General features: G+C 40.1%; 1 pseudogene; it reads right to left on the minus strand.

Annotated features, from left to right (window-relative positions):
* Positions 1-18,615: 18,615 nt before the first annotated feature.
* On the minus strand, positions 18,616-18,762 carry LOC120221230 (annotated as a pseudogene).
* Between the last annotated feature and the right edge of the window lie 7,476 nt (positions 18,763-26,238).

Genomic DNA, 26,238 nt, shown 5'->3' on the forward strand with positions numbered 1-26,238 from the left:
GAAAAGGCACAATTTAGAGATGAGAATTCTCAGGGACAATCAAAAGATAGAAGTGTCAACTACTGAGGGAAATAAGTCAGCCTAAATGTTATACCCAGCTAAACTATATAACTCTGTAGTGAGGGTAAAATAAATGTTCAGACTTACAAAGACCAAGAGAGTGCATCATCCAAGTTGTACTTGAGCAAAAAAGAAAACCCAAAAGAAGGTATAAGATGGAAAAAAAAAAGATTACCTAAAATTTGTCAAATATAGTTATTTATGGGAAACATAACTTCTCTTTTCGGGTGTGAAGAAGAGATAAAGTTAAATGTTATAGGTTGATTGCATTCATGACCTCAATTCTTTACCCCTCTTTGAATTCATGCTGCTTTACCATGTGATTTTGCAGTTCCTCTCACTGAAGAGGTACAGTTAAACTTCCTGTCCCCTAGATTCTGAGTTTGGCTATGTGACTTGATTTGTCCAGTAGGATATTAGCTGATAACGACTCAAAGAGCCTTGTAGAAGCATCGATGCAGTTCTGCTTCCACTCTGTACTTATGCCTTTGCCGTGGAAATCTGCCCAGGCTAACCTGCTAAGGAATGTGAGAAACCTATGAGGCTAAACCATGTCAACACTAGCCAACCCCTGACCAAGGTCAGCAGAGCCACCTGTCCAGCCAGCCAACTGACAACAGATGCATAAAAGCAAGTCTAGCCCAGATCAGCTCCACACTGCAGCCTCTTAAGCTAAGTAAATGTTTATTGTGTGTTACTGATTTTGTGTGTGTGTCTTTGTTATGCAACATTTATCAATAGATAGCTGATAGAATAGCAAGATACAAGATAGTAAACATGATGAATGAATAAAGCCCACAAAGGGGCTTTCATGTTGAGAATAATAGGCTGAAAAACTTTGGGCTTTGTTGGAAATTTTTCAGGTAAAACTACAAGAGTAATGTTAAAAGTACTAGTACAAAACATGTAACAGTCATGATGTTGAAAAGAAAATACAATTCAGAAATTTAGGAGCCAGAAAAGAGAAGGAAGAAAAAGCAGGAGGAGAAATAGAGAAAATGGACTAATTCAGTGAAAGGAAAGAATAAAGGGAAAAAAGGGGAAAGGTGTCAAGAAACTCACAAAATTACATGATAGGATTATATCTAAATATATCAGCAATAACAGTAAATATAAATTAAACTTATTTGTTAAAAGACATTAAATTGGGGTGGACCCAGCTATATTACTTTTATTAAGGGATATTACTAAAACTTAACCAAAAATTGGAAAATAAATACAGGTATATTAATACCAAAATAGAATTTAAAGCAAAAACATTAGTAGGAATAAAGGAGGATCCTAAGTAATAATAAATAGGAAAACCATTTAAGATATAATAACATGGGAATATGCAAAGCAAAAACAAGTAAAAGCAAAAATATAAAACTCTGAAATCATAGTGGAAAGATTTCAATCTACTTAGAGCAGAAACTTGGCTCAGACAGACAACAATATGGGTATAGAATGGTTCTATCTAATTGAAATATAACATCAGCCCCATACGTAAGTTAAAATTTTCTAGGTACATTAAAAATTGTAGGAACAGGGAAACTATCTTAATATATTTTATTTAGCCCAATGTATCCAAAATACTCCTTCAACATAAAATTCATGAGACATTTTAATATTTATTTACTTTTGAAAGAGAGAGAGCACAAGCAGGGGAGGGGCAGAGAGAGAGACACGGAATCTGAAGCCGACTCCAGGCTCTGAGCTGTCAGCACAGAGCCCGATGGAGGGCTCAAACTCAAAAACCATGATCATGACCTGAGCCAGAGTCAGACGTTTAACTGACTGAGCCACCCAGGCGCCCCCATTAGACTTTTTATATTCTTCTCTTCATAGAAAGTCTTAGAATCTAGCTTATATTTCAACTATCACATCACATTTCAAGTGCTCAGTGAGAGGCTACTGGTCTGAGCCTACTCTATTGGATAGCCTTGATGCAGAAAACCTAATAGGGAAATCTCAGATCCTGTACCTGACAGTATACATTTTTAAGTACATGTGATATATACAAAATGTGACCTTTTGCTAATTTACAAAAGAAGTCTGATCCAATTTTAAAGAATCAATATTATTTAAGTCACTTTCTCTAAAACAGTACATTTGCTAGGAACTTTCAAAATTTATTAATAAATAACTTGTAATTAAAGAGAAAATTGCAGTGGAAATTTTAAAAAGGTTAGAACTAAGCTCCAATAAAAGTCAATAGCAAAACTTGTGAGATACTGATAAAACAGTTCTCAAAAGTAAATTGACAGCCTTAAATGTCTTTATATAAAAACAAACAAAAAAACATGGAAAATAAATTCAACTCAGGAATATAGACGAAGCTAAAATTAAATGCAGATCAAACAATAAGGAAGGATTTTGAAGGGAATAATAAAGATAAGGGCATAAATAAATGAAATAAGACAATGATAAAGTAAGAGGATCACCAAAAAGAACCAAATATCTTTTTGTAAAATAATAAAAGCTATAAACTGACCCAAAAAAATTAGGTGCAAGTGCACAGTTTTAGAAAGAGGAAGAGAAATATGGTTACAAATGTGCTATATATTCCAAATGTTTGCTAAAAGTGTACCATAAAAGGGCTGGATAGCAAGCCTGGTTATGAACTCCTTACATCTGACATTAATATCACAAAATTTAAATAGATGTGACATAGGATATGGTGTCTGGTACCTTTAGGAACCATGACTATATTTAGGAATCAAATAATTGTTTAATCACGTATATGTCATTTATGGATTTTCTCATTGCCCAAAGGGAGTCACTGTCAGTTCCCTGAAGGCAGGGACTTTTTTTTTTTTTTTTTGGTCTACTGCTGGTCATTTAGTGCCTGGAATAATTTCTAATACATAATGGGAGTTTCACAAGTATTGATGAAAGAAGGTATTGGCAATGTTGGTTACGAATTGGGATGCATGCCAAAATTTAGAACTCATTTATTGTAAACAAAGTAATAAAACAGGTGGGTTAAATTTTTTTTTTTTTATGTTTTATTTATTTCTAGGAGAGAGAGAGAGAGACAGCATGAGCAGGGGAGGGTCAGAGAGAGAGGGAGTCACAGACTGAAACAGGCTCCAGGCTCTGAGCTGGCAGTCAGCACAGAGCCTGACGCGGGGCTCGAACCCACGAACCGCGAGATCACGACCTAAGCGAAAGTCGGACGCTTAACCGACTAAGCCACCCAGGCGCCCCAAAACAGGTGGGTTAAAAGTCAGAGCCTTCACACAGTGCCTATAACACACGATCCACAATGCCTTCTCCTCTGTTCACAGTCCTGCCTTATCCTGAGGTATCTGGCTACAAACCCTGGCCTGACCTCTGGTGAGGTTATTTATAGTCTGTCTTTACCAGACTCAGATGCCCCAGGAGATGCCATGTACTGTACTGTATATGCACACATCTGGTCCTAGGGGGGTTGGATTAGGGAAAGTGAACCTGTGTAAATAACCTATCCTTGAGCCATATAATAGAAGGATACATTTCATTTTTAAATAGGCCAGAGGCGGTTGCCTGGTAGTACTGGTGATTTATAGCATTGCATTATAGCATTGCAATCACTTTATAAATGGTTATAAAATGGTAAGCATAACTAATTTTCTTCTGTTTCCCTCTGTTAATTAAAAAAAGAAGTCTCCTTGGAGGAGTATATTCTTGTGGGAATGCAGACAGAAGAAAAATGGCATTGATGACAGCATTCCTCTAGTTTGGTCTCTGTTATCCTCTGGTCTGTGCCCAGAGCTAAATAAACCACAGGGTTCTGCAACTTGCTAGGAAAACGTGCTGTTTTGCCTCTGCGCCAGTATAGCCAACTATATGATACATATAATGACCTTACCATCGTGAGCTTCCTTGGGCCTCCCCTCTTCACATCTCCTGGTCTTGGCCATATGCCCACTCTGGCTTAACAATGCTCCTTCTGTTTCCCAGGGTTTGTCCCGTTCTCTTCGTCACCCTCCCCAAACACTCCGTCACATTCAAAATGGCTTTCCTTACTGCATAATATTCACTCAACCATGTTCAAGTTGCCTGTTAAACCTGTTTCTTTTATTAACATTTTATGGTTTCTCAGCATTTCCAAGTTCCTCTGGCAGGTGGTTGACTTACATGAGGGGTGATGGGCTTCCGGCCTGGCATGTGTAGTTAGTAGTAATAACTTGTCTTGTATGAAAACTAGATGGCAAGAGCTCCTTGGTGAAGCATGTGTGGGATCTGTACACTCCTGTCTGGACTGACACCTCAATAAGTTTGCCACAAAGGAAGATGAATGAAAATTCAGGCTGAAAAGGATAAGAAGCCGTATCATATCACTTGGTATTTGGAAACTCAGATCTAAAATTATCTTCAAAAAGAAATACTACCTCATTTGAACTGAATATACTGTGTTTCATCTAATCTAAGACCCATTTAGTTCACATTTTAGTACTTCTGAAATATCAATTTTTCCCCCTCTCTTGATAATGCATAAAATGATGTCTTAGTCTTACAATTAATGGTGTTATATACTACATGAATTACAATATAAATGTTTTTAAACTATTTTTTCTTTGAGAGAGAGAGAAAGAGAGCATGAGTGGGGGAGAGGGACAGGAGAAGAAGAGAGGATCCTAAGCAGGCTCCACACTCAGCATGAAGCCTGATGCAGAGCTTGATCTCATGACCCTGGGATCATGACCTGAGCCTAAATCAAGAGTTGGATGCTCAGTTGACCGAGTTACCCAGGTGCCCCACAATATAAATGTTTTTAAAAGTAAGCCATTTATTTTCATCTTTTTCATTTTCTTAATAGACTAAAGTTTCTTAGAACCTATAACTAATTAATAAAAAGCCTTAATAGAAAAGCCATATCTTTTAAAATAAATAAGCATACTACATTATCTGAACTATCTTTTGCTTAATCATTTGTCCTATTGTAAAAGATTTGGCTTTCCTTATGAAAATTTCTATCATCATCACTGCTGAGGTAAACATCTTTGTATGTATGCTTGTTCTCTAAAGGGGCAAGATAGCAGAGTGGGTAAGTAAGGAGTGAGACTGCCTCATTTTGAGTCTTGGTTCCTTGACTTATGAGTTATGAAAACTTGGTCAATGACTGAACCTCTCTGAGCAGCAGGTGCTGCGTCCCTAAACTAGAGATAAAAATATACTTGCCTCAGGGTTGTTGTAAGAATTAAAGGAGTTAATATACGTAGATTATTCAAACGTCCTAATATCATTAGATGTTAATATATTAGATAGAATAGTGCCTGGCACATAGCAAGTGCTATACAGGTGTAAATTGTTATTACTTGGGATTATTTCTTTAGGATAGATTCCAAAAATAGGTATAAACATTTTCTAAGTCTCTGGGTAAGTACTGTGACTTTTCTTTACAATTAGATTATATTAAGTTACACTCCTGGAACAGATTGAGTATATATTATCCCAGTTTTCCTATTTTTTAGCGTTTTTAAAGATAAATCTTTGCTAATGTCATAGATGAGCATGACAGTTTATTCTAATATTTATTTCGTCTGTTATTAGTTTGGTTGAATTGAAGGTTAGCCATTTGTATTTCCTTATTTTTTAAAAACCTAAGTCTTTATATATTACTTAATGATTTTAAAGGGATTCTTATATATTTGGATAAGTTTAATAGATGATAAGTTGTACTTTTATAGTCTATTTGGATAAGTTATATAGTGGGTTATCCTTTTTTACCAGTTTGCTTTTTCATTTTGGTCTTTCATTCATATATAATTTTGATTTTATATGGGAAATATATTTTCTTGCTTAGAAAGTCATTTTTCTTTGTTTTATGATGTTTAGATTTATGTTTTACAAGTAACTTTAGTTAATTTCTAGTATTTTTCAAATATTTTTCTGAAATAGCTATTTCGTTTTCCCAACACATTTATTGCTTAATTTGTTCCTCTTAACTTATCTTTTGAAGTAACACATGCTAATTTTAAAATAATTAGAAAATACAGAAAAGTTCATAAGGAAGGAAACTAAAATTGTCTATAATTCTACTATTTAGTAATAACCATTATTAACATTTTGGAGTCCTTCCCTCTGTTTTTCCCCCTCTGCATGATGTAATGTTATTCTTGCGGTTTCCTTTACCATATATTAGAATCTTTTGGGGAGCTCTTTATCTTGTTTCATTGTTCTATCCTTGCCCTAAATCCCACTACTGTTTTAGGTTTACAGTCTGTTTTAATGTCTCACTTCACTACTGTTCTTGAACATGCCAATGATACTTCTGTCTCAAGACTTTTGCTTTTGCTTTTCCCTCAGATGACCAAATGGCTCACTCCATACTCATTTCTTTAGCTGCACAATGTCACTTTATTAAAATGGTCTTCTCTTCTACCCATTTTCTTTTCTTTTTTTTTCAAAATGTAATTTATTGTCAAATTAGCTAAAATATAGTTTGTTCAGTGTGCTCTTGGTTTTGGGGGTAGATTCCCATGATTCATTGCTTACATACAACACCCAATGCTCATTCCAAGAAGTGCCTTCCTCAATGTCCATCACCCATTTTCCCCTCTCCCCCACTCCCCCAAAAACCCTGAGTTTATTCTCTGTATTTAAGAGTCTCTTATGGGTTTGCCTCCCTCTCTATTTGAAACTATTTTTCCTCTTCCTTTCTCTCATGGTCTTCTATTAAATTTCTCAAGTTCCACATATGAGTGAAAACATATGATATCTTTCCCTGACTGACTTATTTCACCTAGCATAACACCCTCCAATTCCATCCACATTGTTGCAAAGGGCAGGATTTCATTCTTTCTCATTGTCAAGTCATATTCCATTGTATATATAAACCACATCTTCTTCAGCCATTCATCAGCTGATGGACATTTGGACTTTTCCATGATTTGGCTATTGTTGAAAGCGCTGCTATAAACATTGGGGTTTATATGTGCCCCTATGCATCAGCACTCCTGTATCCTTTGGATAAATTCCTAGTAGTGCCGTTGCTGGGTCATAGGGTAGTTCTATTTTTATTTACTTTTTTTTTTTTTTTTTTTTGAGAAATCTCCACAGTGTTTTCCAGAGTGGCTGCACCAGTTTGCAGTCCTACCAACAGTGCAAGAGTGTTCTCATTTCTCCACATCCTCCTCAGCATCTGTTGTTTCCTCGGTTGTTAATTTTAGCCACTCTGACTTCTGTGAGATGGTATCTTACTGTGGTTTTGATTTGAATTTCCCTAATGATGAGTGACATTGAGCATCTTTTCATGTATCTGTTGGATGTCTTCTTTGGAAAAGTGTCTATTTATGTCTTCTGCCCATTTCTCCACTGGATTATTTGTTTTTTAAATGTTGAGTTTGGTAAGTTCTTTATAGAAATTGGATACTAACCCTTTATCTGATATGTCATTTGCAATATCTTCTCCCATTCTGTCAGTTGCCTTTCAGTTGTGTTGATTGTTTCCTTTGCAGTGCAGAAGCTTTTTATCTTGATGAAGTCCCAATAGTTCATTTTTGCTTTTATTTCCCTTGCCTTCGGAGATGTGTTGAGTAAGAAGTTTCTGCAGCTGAGGTCAAAGAAGTTGTTGCCTGTTTTCTCCTCTAGGGTTTTGATGGTTTCCTGTCTCACATTTAGGTCTTTCATCCATCTTCCACCCGTTTTAAAATAGCAACTTCTTACCCCTGGGCACCTCCTACTCCCCTTCTCTATTTTTATTCCAAGTTCATGTGATTAAATCACATACTATGTATACTACTTCTCAAAATAAAAGATTCCTTTCAAAATATTACTGCTCATTGACAATGCCTCTGGTCACCCAAGTGAACTGATGGAGATGTACAATGAGATTAATCTTGTTTTCATTCCTGCTAACACAGAATCTGTTCTGCAGCCAATGGATCAAGGAGTAATTTTGGCTTTCAAGTCTTATCATTGAAGAAATACATTTCATAAGGCTATAGATGCCATAGATAGTGATTTGTGATTCCTCAAATGGATCTGGGCAAGTCAATTGAAAACTTTCTGGAAAGGGATTCACCATTCTAGATGCCATTAAGAACAATTGTGATTCATGAGAAGAGGTCAAAATATCAACCTTTACAGGGATTTGGAAGAAGTTATTTCCAAACCTCATAGATGACTTTGAGGGGTTCAAGACTTCAGTGGAGGAAGTCACTGCAGATGTGGTGGAAATAGCAAGAGAACCAGAATTAAAAGTAGTGCTTGAAGGTGTAACTGAATTGCTGCAATCTCATGATAAAACCTGAGCCAGTGAAGAGTTGCTTCTTGTGAATAAGCACAGGAAGTCATTTTTTATGATGAAACCTACTCCTGGTGAAGATGCTGTGAAGATTTTTGAAATGACAACAAAGGATTTAAAACATTCCGAAACATAGTTGAGAAAGCAGTGGCAGGTTTGAGAGGATTGACTGCAGTTTGGAAAGAAGCTCTTCTGTGGGTAAAATGCTATCAGTTGCATCACATGCTACAAAGAATCTTTTATGAAAGGAAGAGTCGATTGATGTGGCAAACTTGTCTTATTTTAAGAAATTGCCACAGCCACACCAACCTTCAACAACCACCACCCTGATCAGTCAGCAGCCATCAACACAAAGGTAAAAACTCTTCACCAGCAAAGATTGTAATTTATAATTTGCTGAAAGCTCAGATGATGGTTAGGTTTTTTTAGCGGTATTTTTAAATCTTTTTATTTTTTATTTTATTTTTTTTTATAGTGAAATACTAATACTGAGAGGTCTGGGTTATACTGCTCAATGGGTTTTGGTTAATTCATACAGTTGGGAGCCATCACCATAATCCAGTTTTAGAACACTTCATCACTCCAAAACATTTCTCATACCTATTTGTAGATAATGTCTGTTTTTATGCCTGATCCAGCAACCACTGTTCTGCTTTCTATTTTATAATTTTGCCTTTTCTAGAAATCTCATGTAACTGTAGTCTTATAGTACGCTGTCTTCTATTTCTCATGTTTTTCACTTGACCTGATGATTTTGAGATTCATCCCGGTTGTGCATATCAGTATTTTTCCTCTTTTTATTGTTGAGTAGTAAGTATTCTATTGTATGGATATACCACATTTTGCTTTTTCATTTATCAGTTGATGGCCATTTGCACTGTTCCCAACTAGTTGTAGGCACTTAGGAATAATGCTGCCCATCTATTTTCAGTTCTTTTGGGTATATGTTTTGGAATGAAATTTCTGGATTTTATGATAAATGTATCCTTAAGTTTTTAAGAAACTCTCAAACATGCGCAGAGATTTGAGAGGGATGATGAAGGATTTACGTCTGAAGTAATGTGTTGTTGCTTATAGACATTACAAATCTACATACAGAACCAAGGAGACAGGGAGGCGCTGGAGCTAGAGAATCAAGGGTCATAAGGCATAGGGATGATGTCGATGCCATGGAGTGGATGAGTTGACCTGAGGAGTTCATGTAACATAAGGACGACTGAACTCCCAGAGACCTAAGCATTTGTGAGATCAAGAGCATTAGTGAGACAATGTGAGAAATCAGGAAGCAAGAGACCCAGGAGAAATTATGTCACAGAAACTAAGGGAAGAAAAGTTTATACAGTAAGTGTGATCTCTGTATAGAAACACATCTCTAGCCTTTCTGCAGAGGCCGACTAGCTCTCCATCAGAACCCTCTTAGTCAGGGTATGTTTGAAATACCCTGGGCTGAGGTTCCTGTCAGAGGCCATGCTTCTCAGAACATAGTCTGCTACTCCATGGCTGTAGACAACTTCACTCTGCCTTTCAGGTGTACCCTTTCTTCTGGAGTGAGTTAGCCACCTGTCTGCTGTGTTCCCCAAACTCCAGGGGCCTCAGGTGATACATTCATCCCAAAGCAGGTGCGAAGGACATCCTGGGCTTTCTGTGAGGGTAATATGCATGGGGGTATCACTCACAGCCCTTTGAAAACCTCTCTTCAGAGAAATTTCCACCTCACATCACTATAGCTTTATATCTTTTATGCTTTTACGGAAGGTGTCGAGAAAAAAAAAAGGCTTAGCTCCCTCCTTAGCAAAATCCTATCTAGGTGGGCTAGGACCTTATTTGGAGTGGGTTTTGGACCTTAGCCTAAGGTAAGGTCCACCACTTGAGTGCTCCAAAAAAGTTAGAATAAATGTTGAATGAATGAACAGTGATTCCATAAATGATAATTTTCATTCCTTGTGATTGCCTCTTGGGTGTCATTTATTCTGTTGATCACTCCCTGATTCTTGACCACCTGACTGCCCTCTGCTGTGTCTATTTCTACTTTAGCAACTATTTCTTATCTTCTCCCATGCTTACATTTTAATGCCTGCCCTTGAAATCTTGGTTTCCTCCAGGGTTTCATCCTCACTACCTTCTTTTACCTTTTTATTAAATATATTTTCCCAGAGGGAATTCCATCCATATCCCTGGTGTGACTACTACATATATGCACTTTCCATCCTGGACCAGATTGGTCCACTTCACTTTAAAGTAATGGTATGTTGCAGCTGGTTTGTACCAGGTCATGAGAGCCAGTTGTTAAATTTTCCAGAATTTTGTGAGCCGGTTGCTAAACTCAGCCATTATTAAAATTGTATAAACTTACAGTTAAATTATATTAAGAACAGAGGAACTAAATCTTTAAAAACTCACTTTCTGACAATCTTGCTACTTTTTTTATCGATGCTTTTGAGATTTTGAAATCCTATATAAAAGTGTGCTACTGTGCCTCTCTTCCAATTCTTTATTCAGTGATGTCATGTTGGTCCCTTGAAAATGGCCACAGTGGGAGCATTTCCACCATGGACATCAGGAAATGCTGCATATCAGGGCTTAGTCTATTGTTTTATTGATTGTCTAGACTTAAGTGACCGAGAAAATATTAATAATGTAGATTAAGCTTGATAGGGTGTTGCTCTATAGCTGTTAGGTTGTAAGTACACAAAGAATTAAAGAAATATTCTCCTAATATTCAAAAACTATTATCCAATTTAGCAAAAAAAATGTGCTCATATCATTGGTGAGTAAGAGAAGTTTTGACTCATGTTTTCAGTGTTTCAGTTTCTCACACTTCCTAATGTCAACATAACTAACAGCCCTATTTATGTCATAAGTGCACTCCTTCACTGACTACAATCATGGTTGGCTGTGAATACAAGAGTTGGGCAATTGTCAACAAAATCATTCTGTGAGAATTGATTGGTGATAACAAATTTATGCTAAAGAGTATTATATGCTATATTATTATTTGTAAATTAGGAACTACACAGCCTCTGTATCAGTAAATTGTATAAAACTTATGTACATATATATGAATGCATTCCCCCTGTCTGCCAGAGAGCCAGTTAAATATTTACCATCATGTAACTTCTTGAAACCCTCAATATCAATTGCTTATTAGATGTTTTAAGTTTAATATGATAGGCATCTCAGATTTAACATGTCAAAAGCAGAATTCATTTTCTTTCTAATGTCTTCTCCTTTTTGGATTCTCTGTATCTTAGAGCATTACCCTGCCCTAGGAGGTAAAAAGGTGAAAAAAAAAAAAGTGGCTATAGATTGCTTTTTCAATATGTCTCATCTATGAAGACCGGAAAGAAGATAAAGGGTTGATGGAGTTGTTTTGTTCACTTTAGTTTAGTTGTAAGAAAGAATGATCTTGAACATATTCAGATGGGAATGAGACAATGGAGAGGGGAGAATTGGAAGCTCCAGGAAAGAGAAGGAACAGATAACAGGACAGTCTGTGATAAGGAGGGAGAGGGAATGGTCCAGAGCACATTGGCCTTGGACAGAAGAGAGTCACTTCTTCCACACTGACAGGAGGAAGAAAGACAGGGATCAGGGTGTGTCTTAGGTTGGGTTCTCTGGGAGCAGAGCCTGGGACAGGGATTCTTGTACAAGTGATTTTGGGTGAGGCGTTCTCTCAGAAGAAGGAATGAGAGAGGGATGATAGGGCAGAGGAAGAAAGCTAAGTAAAAGTGTGATCTTGACTGGTTACTCACCTTGAGGCCCAGAACTGGCCTTTTCCTCCTGTGCCAGTCACTCTGTTGGTCGAGGTCTGCTCGCCAGAAACGTGGGGCTTAACTTTCCAGACCATGTTGGTTCTGTCTGGCTGAGGGCAGTTCTTCAAAGAAGGCAGTAGCTGTGAATTTTAAACAACCAGCCCTCGGAGAAGCTGAGGGACAGGAGCACCTGCCACAAAAGGGGATCTGGGTGGGGCACCAATAGCATCCACTGTAGTGTGGATACCTATGCATAGATGGGGGACGGATGGAAGTGGAGAAGAGATTAAGACGGTTCCTGGTGAGGGGTCTCTCTCTCTCTAAAATAGTAGTCCAAATTACCTGCTGAGAGGGGGGAGGAATCTGCAGTGGGCATAGAGAGTTTGAGTAGGGTGGGAAGATTTTGAGCAACCGCTATACTTGAGCAGTGGAGGAGAGGCAGCCATTAGGGGTACTCAGAGTCCAGGTACTGCTAGAGACATGGAGTGAGTAGTGACAACACTTTGCATTGTTACTTAGATTCTGCTTCGGTCTCAGTGTGGGAGTGCAAAAGGCAGGTGGTTGGCTTGACCCAGCATTGACATTTTGCTGGATAAGTATAATCCAGGCAGAAAAGGGTCAGTAAAAAACATGAGGATGATGGTGAGAGAGTTACTGAAGGCTCTTACTACCTTTTGGGAAGGCAGAAATGTACACAACAAATTACAGGGCAAGACAGTGTGTTCATAGTGCATCGATAGAAGTACAAAATAGTGGGTAAGATCGCAGAAGAGAGTGACGCATTTTCTGGCCTGAGGATGGAAATTTCTATGACTTCACATAAACAGGACTGCATTTGAACTGCCTCTTGAAGGGCCAGTGGGGGAAAAAGTCTCTCTGGGGGAATATCAAAGGGAATGGTGTAGAGAAAGCCTGGAAAAAATGTATGAAAGCAATCTGGTTACAGACTGATGATTTAGAAGTATGTATGCTAAAGCCTGCAACAAGCCACCTGCAATAAGTAAACGCAGGTGAGTGGCTGGCATGGGCTCTTGTTCTTAGCCCCATTCTCAAATAGGAACAGGCTAAGTTTCTTATACTGGAGGTAAGAGGGTGGCAGTGGGTTTGGATAGAGGCCTGGCTAGGAGAGTAGATGCAATGCCATTTTTGGAAGCAGGGAGGCAAAGAGTATGTTGCCACATCTCGGTAGTCTCTTACTCTTATTTCCATGACTGTGAAATGGGTACCAATTACAAGGAGATAACTGGATTGTTGGCATTGCCTTTGAAATCTTGGCCGGCCATGAGCCCAGAGTTGTCCCTAATGATGTTTAAACCAGAGTGGACATTGCAACTGGTAGGCAAACCAGACCTCAACCAAACCATATTTGGACCCAGCACCTAACCCAGGACTAGTGGTACCTAGCTGCGCAGGCTCCCTTAAACTTAACTTTATAATAACACATTTTACTGAATCAGTATTTTGGTTTCTACACATGTGGGACTTTGATGGAGTTTTATCGTGTATAAGGGGTATGGAGGGCAAGTTGAAAACAGTTGAAAAGGTGTTTTTGAGGACAGCAAGTGGAAATAGTTAAAAAGGCATTTTTTATTAAAAAATGAGAGTAATGCATATTCTTTATAAATGAAATAATGTAGGAGTATAAGAAGAAAAATCAAATTTATTCATCCCCTCATTCTACCAAGAAAACTCTTTCTTCCTAGAGATAATCCTTAACAATTTGGTATATAGCTTTTCATGCAACATAAACACATATGGCATTTATATTTATATATAATATATTATACACGATATTCTGGTCTTTAACCTAGTACTTTTCAGTCAAAATATATCTTGGGTGTTTTAATATGATTAGTGTTGCTTTTTTTCATAGCTACCTAATATTCCCTGATTTTTGAACAAATTCCCCATTGATGAGAATTTAGGTGGGTTCTTTTTTAAAAAAAAAACATTTTTATTTATTTCTAGGAGAGAGAGAGAGAGAGACAGGATGAGCAGGGGAGGGTCAGAGAGAGAGGGAGACGCAGACTCTGAAATAGGCTCCAGGCTCTGAGCTGGCAGTCAGCACAGAGCCCGACGCGGGGCTCGAACCCACGAACTGCGAGATCATGACCTAAGCGAAAGTCGGACGCTTAACCGGCTAAGCCACCCAGGCGCCCCGGGTTCTTCTTTTTTATTATTATAAACAATAGAACAGCGAACATACTTTTTTTTTTGGTACTTAATTACTTTAGATCAATGCCTAGAAGCGGGATTATTGGGCCAAATGGTATTATGGTTAATGTTATCAGTTAACTACCTGATACACATCACCAGACTGCCTTCCAAAAATTTGCATAAATTTACTGCCAGTGTAGAAGAGGGCTTAATTCTTTACCAACACAGAACATTATCAATATTTCTATATGATTGGTTAGTTTTATATGTATGTAAGATATAAATATAAATAAATATTAGTATAAATATATTCACTACAAAAAGCTTTATTGTTTCCATATAGTTTATGGCTTGGAAGAGGGCTCGAAGGTGGTTATAAAGCTGCCTAGTGGCTGCAGGGAGAGGCTCAGTCACAAGCCCTGCAAAAGCGGGATGCCAGAGGGCCCCCTCCAGGGCTGCTGGGCTCCAGGGGTTCCTAGTTGTGCTTGAGGGTGAGCTTTTCCAAGCTTGAGCAGCCCAGCGCGGGGTGGCCAGCCTGTGGAGGAGGAGGTCACCATCTTCCTGGTGAGTTTCACTTCCTCATCCAGGAAGTCAGGAAGTGGAACTCCAGGAAGATGCGGGTCTGCGTGGGCAGAACCCAAGCACGCAGACCCAGACGGGCCTGGTTCCGGTTCTTCTCCAGAACCAGCGTGTCTTTCATGGCGTCGCCGCCGCGCTGGTTTTGCCTTTTCAAGAGACACGCAGCTCCCTCGCGCTCTCAGCCAACAGGCGAAGGAAGTGGCTCAGGGCCTCGGCTCAATTTCTGGCTGAAATAGAAGCCGCGAGAGAGAGGTAGGTGCAGGAGACCTCCAGATGCATGTCGACCGGGTGGTTGGCGGCAGCCTCCACCGCGGTGGAGTGATTCTGAGGAATCTGGGAGCTCATCATTCATCTGTAATAAGGAGATAAGCTCAAAACAGTGTGTTGGCTGGTCCCAGAGGCAGAGGGTGGCGGAGGAGATGGCTCAGAAGCTTGCGACCGGAATACAGGGTAGAGAGTGGCCGGGGGCTGATAGGAGGGGCGTCCCTGGGCCTGTTCTGGACAAACATTGTTGGAACAACAGATAGATTCCCCGGACCGCCAGCCTTCACGCCAGAAGCTCCTCGGTTAAGGTTATGTTTTAAGAAGCTGTTTTTAATAATCGTAGTGGTAAAAGATAAACTTCCACCAGGACAGCTGATACTGCAGATGGAAAATACTCTCTGGGTAGTTGAGTTCAAAAGTATGTTTAGTAGTAAACGTTGCTGAGGTTCTATTATAAAATTGAGTCAGTGAAGACGCTATAGAAATCCTGGGACTGCTGAGTTAGTTTCAGACTCTACCCAAAATTCATGGAGATGGAATTCACCTCTATGGTTAGAGATGGTAACTTGGTAGAATGCCTTTTAAGAGCTAGCCCTGGCTCGCTGACTGGTTCAGGGAAGATGTGAATTTACTTGTGGGGCACGCGTGGGAGGCTCAGCCCATTAAGCGTCAGACTCCTGAACTCAACTAAGGTCTTGATACCTGGGTCATGAGTTAAAGCCCCGCCAAGAAGCCTACTTTAAAAAAACAAAACAAAACAAAACAAAACACCTAAAGAGTTTATTTGTGATATGCAGAAATGACACAATCAGAACCTTTGGGTATGTGGAGAATTCTTCTCAAAGCTAAGCTCTCCATATTACAGGGCCATTTATAAAACACTCTTTAAAAAGAAAAATTTCTTAGATTATTTTATCAGTAAGAAGAGAATAGATTAATGTCAGCCATTAGGATTATCATATGCATAATATATGCATCTGCATATTATGAAAATATGCACATAGATGGAAAGGAAATGATGAAATGAAATATGTAATAATGAAATACATAATAATGAAAAACATCATATAACAAAGGTTTTGTTGAAAGCTTGTGTTTCTGTATCTCAGGTCCATCTTGATCTCTTTATGGACCGTTTTTCAAGACTTTTTTTGATACGTAAGTTTGGAACAAAATGCAATTGGAATTCTTGGGCTTACTCTTCACCCTTCCTTGGGTTCACATCCTTGCTGGATCCTCATGACACGGATGGAGTGAGTTCACTGCTCTTTGGCTTTGGGCTTGTCAGTATTCCTTGCACTGGCTAACAGAATGGAAGTTTTAGTTTTGAGTCTAGAACCATGAGGTGAGCATGCCCTGGCTAGTGACTGGTTCAAGGAAGATATGAGACACAAGCAAATTCAGGGACTTATGTGAGGCAGAACCACACCAAACGATTCATAGGACCATAGGAACAAGGGCTTATTGTTTATGCCACTAGTTTTTATGGTTGTTATGTAGCACTATTTGGCAATAGCTAACTGGTATACAATTTTTTTTAAAAAAATATTCTTAGTGTTCCTATAACGTTTCCATTGATTTTTAAGTTTGGTACACTTATCTCTAGTATGTTTTGAATTTGATGCTTACGATCTTACGATCTTTATTTTGTACGAGGATTTCTTAGTCGAGCCACAGCCCAAGAGAAAATTCACCCAACTTTTTTTTTCCTCAGAAACTAATAAATATAAAAAAGCAAACTCAATTTTATTTTCCTCAAATCCCTATTTAATTCTAAATAAACTTTGCCTGTTCTTTTACAGTTTTTGTTAGGGTCACAACAATGAGAAATGATACCAAAGTTCTTTAAATGTTTACTTTTTGCATTCCGTTTTCAGAATGCTCTTCATGCCAAGCAGGTCTGAAAAGTTATAAATAAATACCTCCGGAGATTTCTTCTTGGGCTGTATTCTTCCTTGGGAACCTCTAAGCTTTTCCCATCCAAACTGGGTCATCATCCTTGCCTAATTTAAAAATCTCCCAGATCCAATGCTCTACAAAAATCAATGAGATCTTTCCCACCAGATAATCCCCACAGCCACACGTTATATTCTCTGGTCTGATTCTGCAGGAGTTTGATTTTATGTACTCTATTGTAATAATTTATTAACTTGATAAAATCTGCTGACTCCTCATGGAAAATATTCTGTTTATATTTTATATTTCCTGTGGCTTTCTTTCTATAGCTTTTATTATTGAGTATTTACATGAGAATAGGGCCTTTGTTTTTTAAAAGTTCATCTGTGCCTGCTGTTTATTGTCTCCCCTGAAGTCAGCAGCCCTCTGTTTGTGACATACATCGTGCTTTTCATATTGAAAGCACTCAATGAATCCCGAATAATTAATCTTCCCATCATGTCTCTGAGTTACCTAGGTGAGTTGAATTAGCCCCATTTTACAGGCAGGGCAACACGGAGAGATATAAAGGGTAATCACTTGATCATGTCTGAGTTCAAGTGTAAAGCCCTTCTATCTCTTGTACTAGATGAAACCCCTTTCCTTGCTTACAGTTAGTTCTGCTGGGTCATTACCATATGTATTATATTATGCTTGCTTTTTCTCTGCACATTTCCAAAGGAAAGATGTATCAGTGGGAAGGGAAAGGTGAACACTGAGTGATGGAACTTCACAAGTAAATAGACATTCCAGGTAATTCTCAGGGGAGTGGTTGCTGGATCATCTGTTGGTAAAGTTGAGGCAGTAGCCTTGTATAAATACCATGTCCATTACATGGACTGAGGGGCAAGTTCTAATTTTGAGCTCTTCTTACACATGGTCTATTCATTGTCAAAGCCTGCAACTCGGGGTCAACTGACAAATAACAAAATAAATCCTGAAAAGAAGATTCAGCATATTCACATTAGCCATTAAATTAGCTTGACTATTCAGATTCTTTTGGTTGTTAAGCCCACATAACATCAAGAATTTGCTTACTGATTGGTGATCAACAGCTGTGATGATTAAAACAAAACAGAATTTTAAGAATCTGTGGTGCAGTTTTAATAATTGATTTTTCCCCCCAGAAAAAAGAGGTCATGCAGTTCTTACAGATTAGTGTTTGGAACCAGGGCAGTCGGGTGGGAGTGTCCCATACTTTCCTGCCTTCTGAGATGTCCACCACTGAGCAGCTTTCTATTCCCCTTTGCTGCCTTGATATATTCCTGTTAAGATGTTTCAGGAACCTCAAATGCATCAATCTCTTTCTCTCAACCCATCCTTTTCTTTTGAATCCACATTGTATTTTCTTGGAGCTTTCTTTCTTATCCTCCCACTAGATTATAAACTTCCTGGGGGCAAGAACTAAAATTAATTCATTTTTATATTTTCTGAAGGGCTAGGATTCTGGTGATATTTTTCTTTTCTTACTATTTGAATAGTGTTCAATTCTACACTACAGTAACTAATGAAATGTAATACTTAACAGGTATGTTTGTCTATATAGGTATACATAATATATATATGTGTGTATATACACACACACACACACACACACACACACACACACACACATACATACCTATTATGCATTATATATAACACAAGTCTCTCCCAGTTGGGTTAGACTTGGATGGAGAACCTATTCTTAGAAGTAAACATCACGAAGAGAAACAAACGTTAACAAATACTTTGTTATAGTTGTTACTAAACTGATAAGAACAGATCCTACACTTGATCTTAGCCAAAAGGCCAAGAAGCGATTTTGTTATAGTTGTTATTAGGAGCTTATATAAATCAAATACAGGATCACAGTTTTGGTGAATTTCACAGTTTTTGTAGCATTTATACAATGGAAACTCCAAAATCTTTTAGTTCCAGTTTTCAAAATCACAGCCTACAAATGGAAGCTCTGTTTGTGTATCATCTGTAAGAAAAAACTATGATGGGATACAGATAGGGGCAGAGCATGTTTTCATAGTTACTCAAGAATTAATTCCACTGCTATTCACCAACTTTAGGAATGTGGAAATAATATGCCTGTTGGCTATTTGTGTTAGAACAGATGTAGCATTAATCAGTCTAGCTAACAGTAGCAGGTCTGCCGTGGCCAGTGTAAGGTTTTAAAGTAGTTCTCTGAAAACAAGAATCATAGAAAAGTCCTCCAAGTCACATGGTTAGTAGGCCCAAATAGTGTCATTGTGTCATATTTACTCAGGTTTTCCTTCTCGTGAATCATTTTTACCATATCCCAGGAGGCACAAGTTCATCTCTCTCCATAGCTTGCGCTTCTTGGAAGGCAGTTTTCTTGTCCATTGCATCAGTGGCTTTTGGAAAGAACATTGCCCCTGACCTGGGCAGCTGGTCCTTCAGCCGTTCTTTCAGAACTAGGAGTCTCTGTACCTGGTGAGACTAGGCAGTGGTGGGTTGCCCTGCTGAATTTCAGAGAACACAAGGCGACCCCTGTTAGCCATGGTATTTGAAGCCATATACCCCCTAATTCTTTTCTTCTTCCCCTGCCCTTTTCCTCCTAACATAAAAATGGAGGTAGATTATTTCAGTAAATATTCTTGATACCTTCCAAATTTGAGCTACACAAGGGTAGTTATTAAATGTTGGGTGGGAATGACATCAACAACTCACGAAATGGATTGAGGAGACTAAGAGCTTTATACCATAAAACACAATGTTAACAGCATTTGACTTAGAGGGAGATGACCTCCGCTTGAGTCCTAGCCTCAACATTTTCAGACCAATTCCACCCAACAGCCAGTAAATATAAATCTTGGAAATGTGAACAGCTCTTCTGTTTTGTGGGAATTGTCTAGATCTCTCTTTGCTTGGTTTATGTCCACATGTTCCCAAGCATCCTATTTTCCTGTCTTGTTCCTCTTTTAACCCCCAACTTTCTTTAAAACCTAGGTTCAAACTCACTTCACTCTTAGCCTCTTTTAACCAAGTTATCCAGCCCAGCACCAGCCCTTGGTGACCTAGTGTCACTCAAGACACTATGAGAAGGGAAGATACACATCACTCCCCAGAGCCTCAGGTTTCCATGTCTATAGAAAGGAGCAGATAATCTGTCTTATATGGGTTTCATGACCTTAAACCACCGTGTTACTTCAATTTTATTCAACAAACTTATTGAGCACAGCTCAGGGTTGCTAGAGTCTACTGATGAATAAGTCACAGTTTTCTGTTGAAGGCAAAGGAGAAGTCAAGGCTCATGGTGAAGGAGAGAAGTTATGGCTGTAAGTAGTTGCCCCGGGGAGTAGCCGTTTATCAGCATGGGAAGGAGAGAAGGCTTCCAAAAGAGTCACACTTGAACTGAGCACAATTCTGCAGCCAAACAGCTGAGGAAGTAGGTTAAGAACCTTCCATGCAAAGGAAGAAGAGAGGTATGAAGAAGCATTGGTAATATCAGAGACAGCTGGCTTCTGTGACCTTGCCAAGTGGTTTACCCTCTTGAACCTTAGTTGTCAGAACTGTAAAAGGGTGGGGGGGGTGGCATTAGTTATTTTTGTTAGTTATTGCTTCCTCTCCCTTTCTTGTTATTAACATATGCTAATTTTTCTTTGTAGACACCACCTAGCTCTCATCTTTGGATGAGCCTCATGAGGTGGAGCCCACTCCTAACACCCAGGGGAGGCATATGTCTTGGGCCTGGACCACTCAGTGCCTTGCATCTTCCCAATGGCAGTAGTTGGTCCATAAGGGCTAGCAAGATTCAATTTTGAGGCTTTTGTTTGAGTTCCCTTTTTTTTCTGGGAAGACTTGAACCTAGAATTATCTTGGACTAGAACTTCTATAGTCACCTGAATCCCACAGGAATGCCAGTATAAGGAAAGTAGAGCTTAGACATTGGAAAAGGAAAAATGGGTCCCAAGAACCTTGCTGTTATCCCAGGGAGGTCAAGTCTGACCACCAGCTTTACTACGGCCCTTTTCTGTCATGAAGCAAATCTCTTTTGTGCATACGATGTTTTCTGCCAGGGTTTCTTGTCCCATGTCATAAAACCAAAAGTTCTGACTAGATAGGTTGTTTTGAGGACTAAACGAGATAATATATTAAAAGTGCCTGAAACTGGGGCACCTGGGTGGCTCAGTTGGTTAAGTGTCCAACTCTTGATTTCGGCTTGGGTCATGATCTCACAGTTCTTGAGTTCGAGCCCCCATATCAGGCTCTGTGCTGACAGCACAGAGCCTGCTTGGGACTCTTTCTCTCTCTCTGCCCCTCTCTTGCTCTCTGCTCTCCCAGACCTGCTCTCTCTGTCTCTCAAAATAAATAAATAAACATTAAAAAAAAATGCCGGGTACTGGGTTTGACCTTAACAGGTCTCAAAAAAGGCTCTCATTATGAGCAAAGGGCCAGAGAGTGGAGAGCATGCCGTGCCTTGGGGGGATCTCTGGTGAGCTGCTCTAGTAGGGATGAGCTGTGTACCTGAGGACGTGTGAACATGTGAGCCAGACCAACCTGCAGTAAAATGCACGTATTCTAGCTCAGTGAAGAATCTGAACTTCATCCATGAGCAGTTTCAAGAGTGACAAGGACCATAATCATGAGAGGCAGGACACGATGAACACCTCTGACCTGGGCACCCAGCCCAGTCTATAAGGTGAGGAAAAGCCGTCCTGAGCATGCGGGATTTCCGCTCTCGCCTAAAGAGTGAGTGTAGAGCTGGGAATATCCTTCTGACATTGTGGACGATGAACTAGAGTGAGGTGAGACCCATTAGCACGAGGGAAGGATTTTGGGGAGTGAGTGGGTCTATTTTTTTATTGTTATATTATCAGACTCTAGAATACTACTTAGCTGGTGAGCACAAAGTAGGAGCTTAAATATTTGTTGAATGAATGCTGAAGAAATGGTAGCAGGAAAGCCTTTTAGAAGAGGTCTCAGTTCAGGCTGTTATCACAGGATACCATATTTTGGATGTTGTATAAACAACAGAAATTTATTTCTCATAGTTTGGGGGACTGGAAAGTCCCACATCAAGGTGTTGGCAGAGTCTATATCTGGTGAGAGCCTGCTTCCTGGTTCAAAGATGGCTGTCTTCTTGCTGTGTCTTGATATGGTGGGAGGGGCCAGGGAGCTCCTGGGGTCTCTCTTACAAGGCCACTAATCCCATTCATAAGGGCTCCACCCTCATGACCTGATCACGTCCCCAAGCCCACACCTCTAAACACCGTCACACTGGGGGTTTGGTTTCAACATATGAATTTGGGAGGGAGGGGGACACAAACATTAATCTATAGCAGAAGGAGAGAAATTCCAACAAAGAAATCAGGCATGAAATAATAAGGGCCTGAACTGAGGTCCAGGAGGTTGGTACAGATAAATATTCATTGTGTAAATTTAAAGTTCTTAGCAACTGGGATAATGATGAAAATAGCTTCCATTTATTGAGCAGCTACTAATTCTGTTCTGGATTCTCCTAGATTCAGGATAAGATGTTTTACATACTTAACTCATAATCTACCACAACATGTGTTCCGGAGAGTAGGCAACTTAATTTGTTTAGTGTTGAGCCCTAGTGGCTAGCATAGCGCCTGGTACGTTTCATCTGTAGAATGATTCAGTGAGCCCTTATGGCAACCCTTAAAGATAAGCATTGTTATTAGATGAAAAATATCTCCATTGTACATTTAAGAAAGTTAAGGCTCAGAGAGTTGAAGTCATCTGTCCAAGGTCACACAAGCCCAGGTTTGCTCTGCCCCTAAAGCGTCTGCTTCCCACTCTGGCCTACTGACTGCTGTCACATGGGAGTACTTTAAGAGTGAGAGGAAGGGCCAAGATTTTTAATTCAGTCGACTAAGCAGTTGGTGATGCCCTTCAGTGAGAGGGAACATGGAAATGAGCAGGTCGGTTCTGGGTGTGTGGCATTTGAGGGGCTGTGAGGCATCAAGTGGAGATGATATGTAAATGAGAAGAAATCACAGTGTGAAATTGGGAGGCCAGAGCTGAGCTGGAGACAGGTATTAGGGAATTACCAGTTGCAGATGGTAGGTTGAGCCCCGAAGGCCTCCGCCTCTAATGGATAAGCACCAGGAGCTGACAGAGGAGCAGCCAGAGAGCGGAGACGGCTAAGCAGTCAACTCTTAGTGAAATGAGCGGTCAGTCCCAGCGAAGGTGGCATGCTGGCGAAGAGAGAAAAGAAGGAAAGGAAGGGAATAAGGAATAAGGGTGTAGGGTGAGAGGGAAGAAAGCAGGAAGGGAGGGAGGAGAGGGAAGGAGAGAGAGACATGAGAAGTTACCCTTTGGGATTTAGCGACTGAGTGGGAAGAGTTTCAGCGGTGTTGTGTGGCTGAGTGGGGTCAGGAGTTAGAGGAGCGACCCTGTTGAGGAAGTAAAGGTGAAGACTAGTCATTTGAGAAGCTTGACTAACTACTTCCAGTAAAGTGTTGAGTTCGGGAAATGCATTTCCCCCTACTTCCAGCCTTCTCAGAGTTGAAAGCAGGTTAACGGGAATTAAAGTGAAGGCTCCATCCCAGGGAGACCGAGTTGAGGGCAGATGTGCATATGGGACATTCCACCGACAGGGCAGTTGAGAGTGTGTTTAGATGCATATTGTTGATGGATTTGTATTCATCTGGTTATTGAACAGATGTTTACAGAGCGTATCTCCTGTGTTACGCACTGTTCTAGGAACTAGGGACACAGGAGTAAACAAAAAAGATAAAAATAAAATCTCTTCCCTCGTGGCATCTGCGTCTTAGCGGGGTGTGTATGTGTGTGCACGCACACAGTGGCTCTGGAGAAAAAGGAAACAGAAAGGGAAGATGGGAGTTTGCGGGGGTGTTGCAGTTTCAAATAGGCTGCAGCGGAGATCCTCCCTCAGAAGGTGGCAACTGAATGACCTGGAAGGGGTGAGGGAGTAGGGCCATGGTGACATCTGCTTGAAGAGTGCTTCAGGCAGAGAGAACACAATCATATGAGCAGCTCAGGATTTTTGCTCCAACATTAGCCATTCCCTTTCTCCTTGAGTCACTTTGTACAACCGATGCTGGGCAGTAAGAGCGTGAAGCACTCTAAAGAGAAATAGGTCTAGGGGCACCTGAGTGACTTAGTCAGTTAAGTGTCTGGCTCTTGATTTCGGCTCAGGTCATGATCTTTTGGTTTATGAGTTTGAGCCCCGCATTGGGCTCTGTGCTGACAATGCATGGAACCTGCTTAGGATTCTCTGACTCTTCTCTCTTTCTCTGCCCCTCCCCTGCTCTTGCTTGATCTCTTTCTGTCTCTCAAAATAAATAAATAAACTTAAAAAAAAAAAAAAGAAATAGTTCTACTGAGAGGAACTTGTCACTGGGGTCACTTAGTCATTGCTTCCCCTAGTCAAGGGTATGGGCCCCTTGGGCTTGTGGGACAACTGACCAATAGAGAAAGGCCTAGTCACTCTGAGAAGTTACGATAGCAACTATAGAGATTAGGGAAATTTAAAATATCAATTTTTCCTTCTACTTTTATCTGTAAATTAACAATTATGTTTCACTAAGTGTAAATGAGTTCATTTTGCCTTTGCTTGGATCCAGCTTATGAGAGAAATGTTACAAATCATCCTTTTTGTATTTGCTAAATCTGGACCTAATTCCATTTTTCAAGAAACTGTGTTTGCAGAAATAAGGCCACATGGAAATGAACAAATAATGAAAAATGGAATATAACAAACCCCTGAAGTCCTAGAGAATTAAAACTCTGCCAGAATTATTTATAAAATGTGTACCAGCCTCCAAAAGTATTTACATTTGCTCCCTGGCTTATCAAATCTGGTGCAATCCAAACATACTTGGTCACTCCAAGAGACCCAAAACATGTTTCTGAAATCCTGTGCCCAACTCCAGTGCGAAGCAAAGAGTCCCATATGGTGGGATCATAATATTGACATGCAAAATTCGTTGTAACTAGAGATCTTCAGGATCATTCAGAATAGAAGTTGCATTCTGCATGTAACTCCGTGTTACTCCTCGGTAAGTCTCCAATTTCCTATAACTCCGTCAAGTTGGTGCACTGTAGGGAGTCAGGAATCCTGAATTTGTGGTTGCTGGGGGTGAAAGGGTCCAGACTGCACAAAGCTCGATGTGGGGGGGAAAGTGAATGAAGATTATAAGGCCCTTTGAAACACAAGGGAGTATCTCAACACTAAACAGCCAAGTGATTTATTAATGTCTGAGCAAAGTCCAATCCAGACCCAGCTTGCAAAGTTCCATCGTATGTCGCAGCATTGGGAGGGACAGTGGTGTTGCAGGGGGGTTTCTGTGCACGCCCTCCGCGGCGCATTTCTTTCTTTCATGACTGATTCAGACAATGGAAACACAATGCCATCCATCTGCACCTCTTTGAAACCAGAATCTCACTTTCGAGAGTCCCTTTTAAAATGGTGGATACGAGAGCCAACTCTTGCTGCTAGCACAAGGTCTCACAAGGCTGTTAATCATCAAGTACTGATAGCTACTGTTCTGCGTTGGATGAATACCAATTAGAGAGATGGGGACGACCCGAGGAACGGAGAAGGGAGAGCAGTGGGGGACTGGCTTTGTTGTTTTGGGGAGGGGTTGCCAAAAAATATTACCTGGGGCGCAGCGCTCTTTCCGCCAACCCTGAGGGGTGACTGATGAAAATGGCAGACTCATTTACAAAGTATAAAGTAAGGGATGTATCGGATGCATCGTATTATTATTAATAGGGTTTGCTTTTCTGGGTAGTGACAGCTGAACCTTAGTGTTTTCAGTTTTAGAATCAGGCGGCATTTGTCTACACTTTATCATCCCATCTGTGTTTTCTCTTACGGTATCTCCTGAAGGAGGTTGTGCGAAGCTCCAGAGAAACTTAGAAAGAAAGGCTCTGGAAACCAAAGACTTACCATCTGCAGAAGAGAGGAATTGACCATGGAACATTTTAGGAAAACAGAATGAAAAGTCCTTCCAAGTTGAAGAGCATCGCAGCTGGAAAAACAGTCCCAGCTGGAGCAGGTAGCTTAAACCGGTAGGGCTTTCGTCAAAACCAGACTATGTTTGCTCATGTCCATCTCTCCCCTGAGCCGGTGCCGTCCAACCCCAGTGTTCAGTGGGGAGACTCGCTCTCTTGAGCCTCACACCGCGCCCCCCGCCGGCTCTGCCCTGTGCCTGTCCTCAGCTAGTACCAGAAGTCTTTCAGCCTTGGGATGCATCGTGGGCACTCTCGCTATGATCAGGCAGTCTCGCTATGGCTTATGACTGGCTGCTATATCCGAAGCACACGTGTTGA

This window comes from Hyaena hyaena, unplaced genomic scaffold, assembly GCF_003009895.1.
Source record: "Hyaena hyaena isolate Hyena2069 unplaced genomic scaffold, ASM300989v1 scaffold_14, whole genome shotgun sequence".
Taxonomy (NCBI): Eukaryota; Metazoa; Chordata; class Mammalia; order Carnivora; family Hyaenidae; genus Hyaena; species Hyaena hyaena.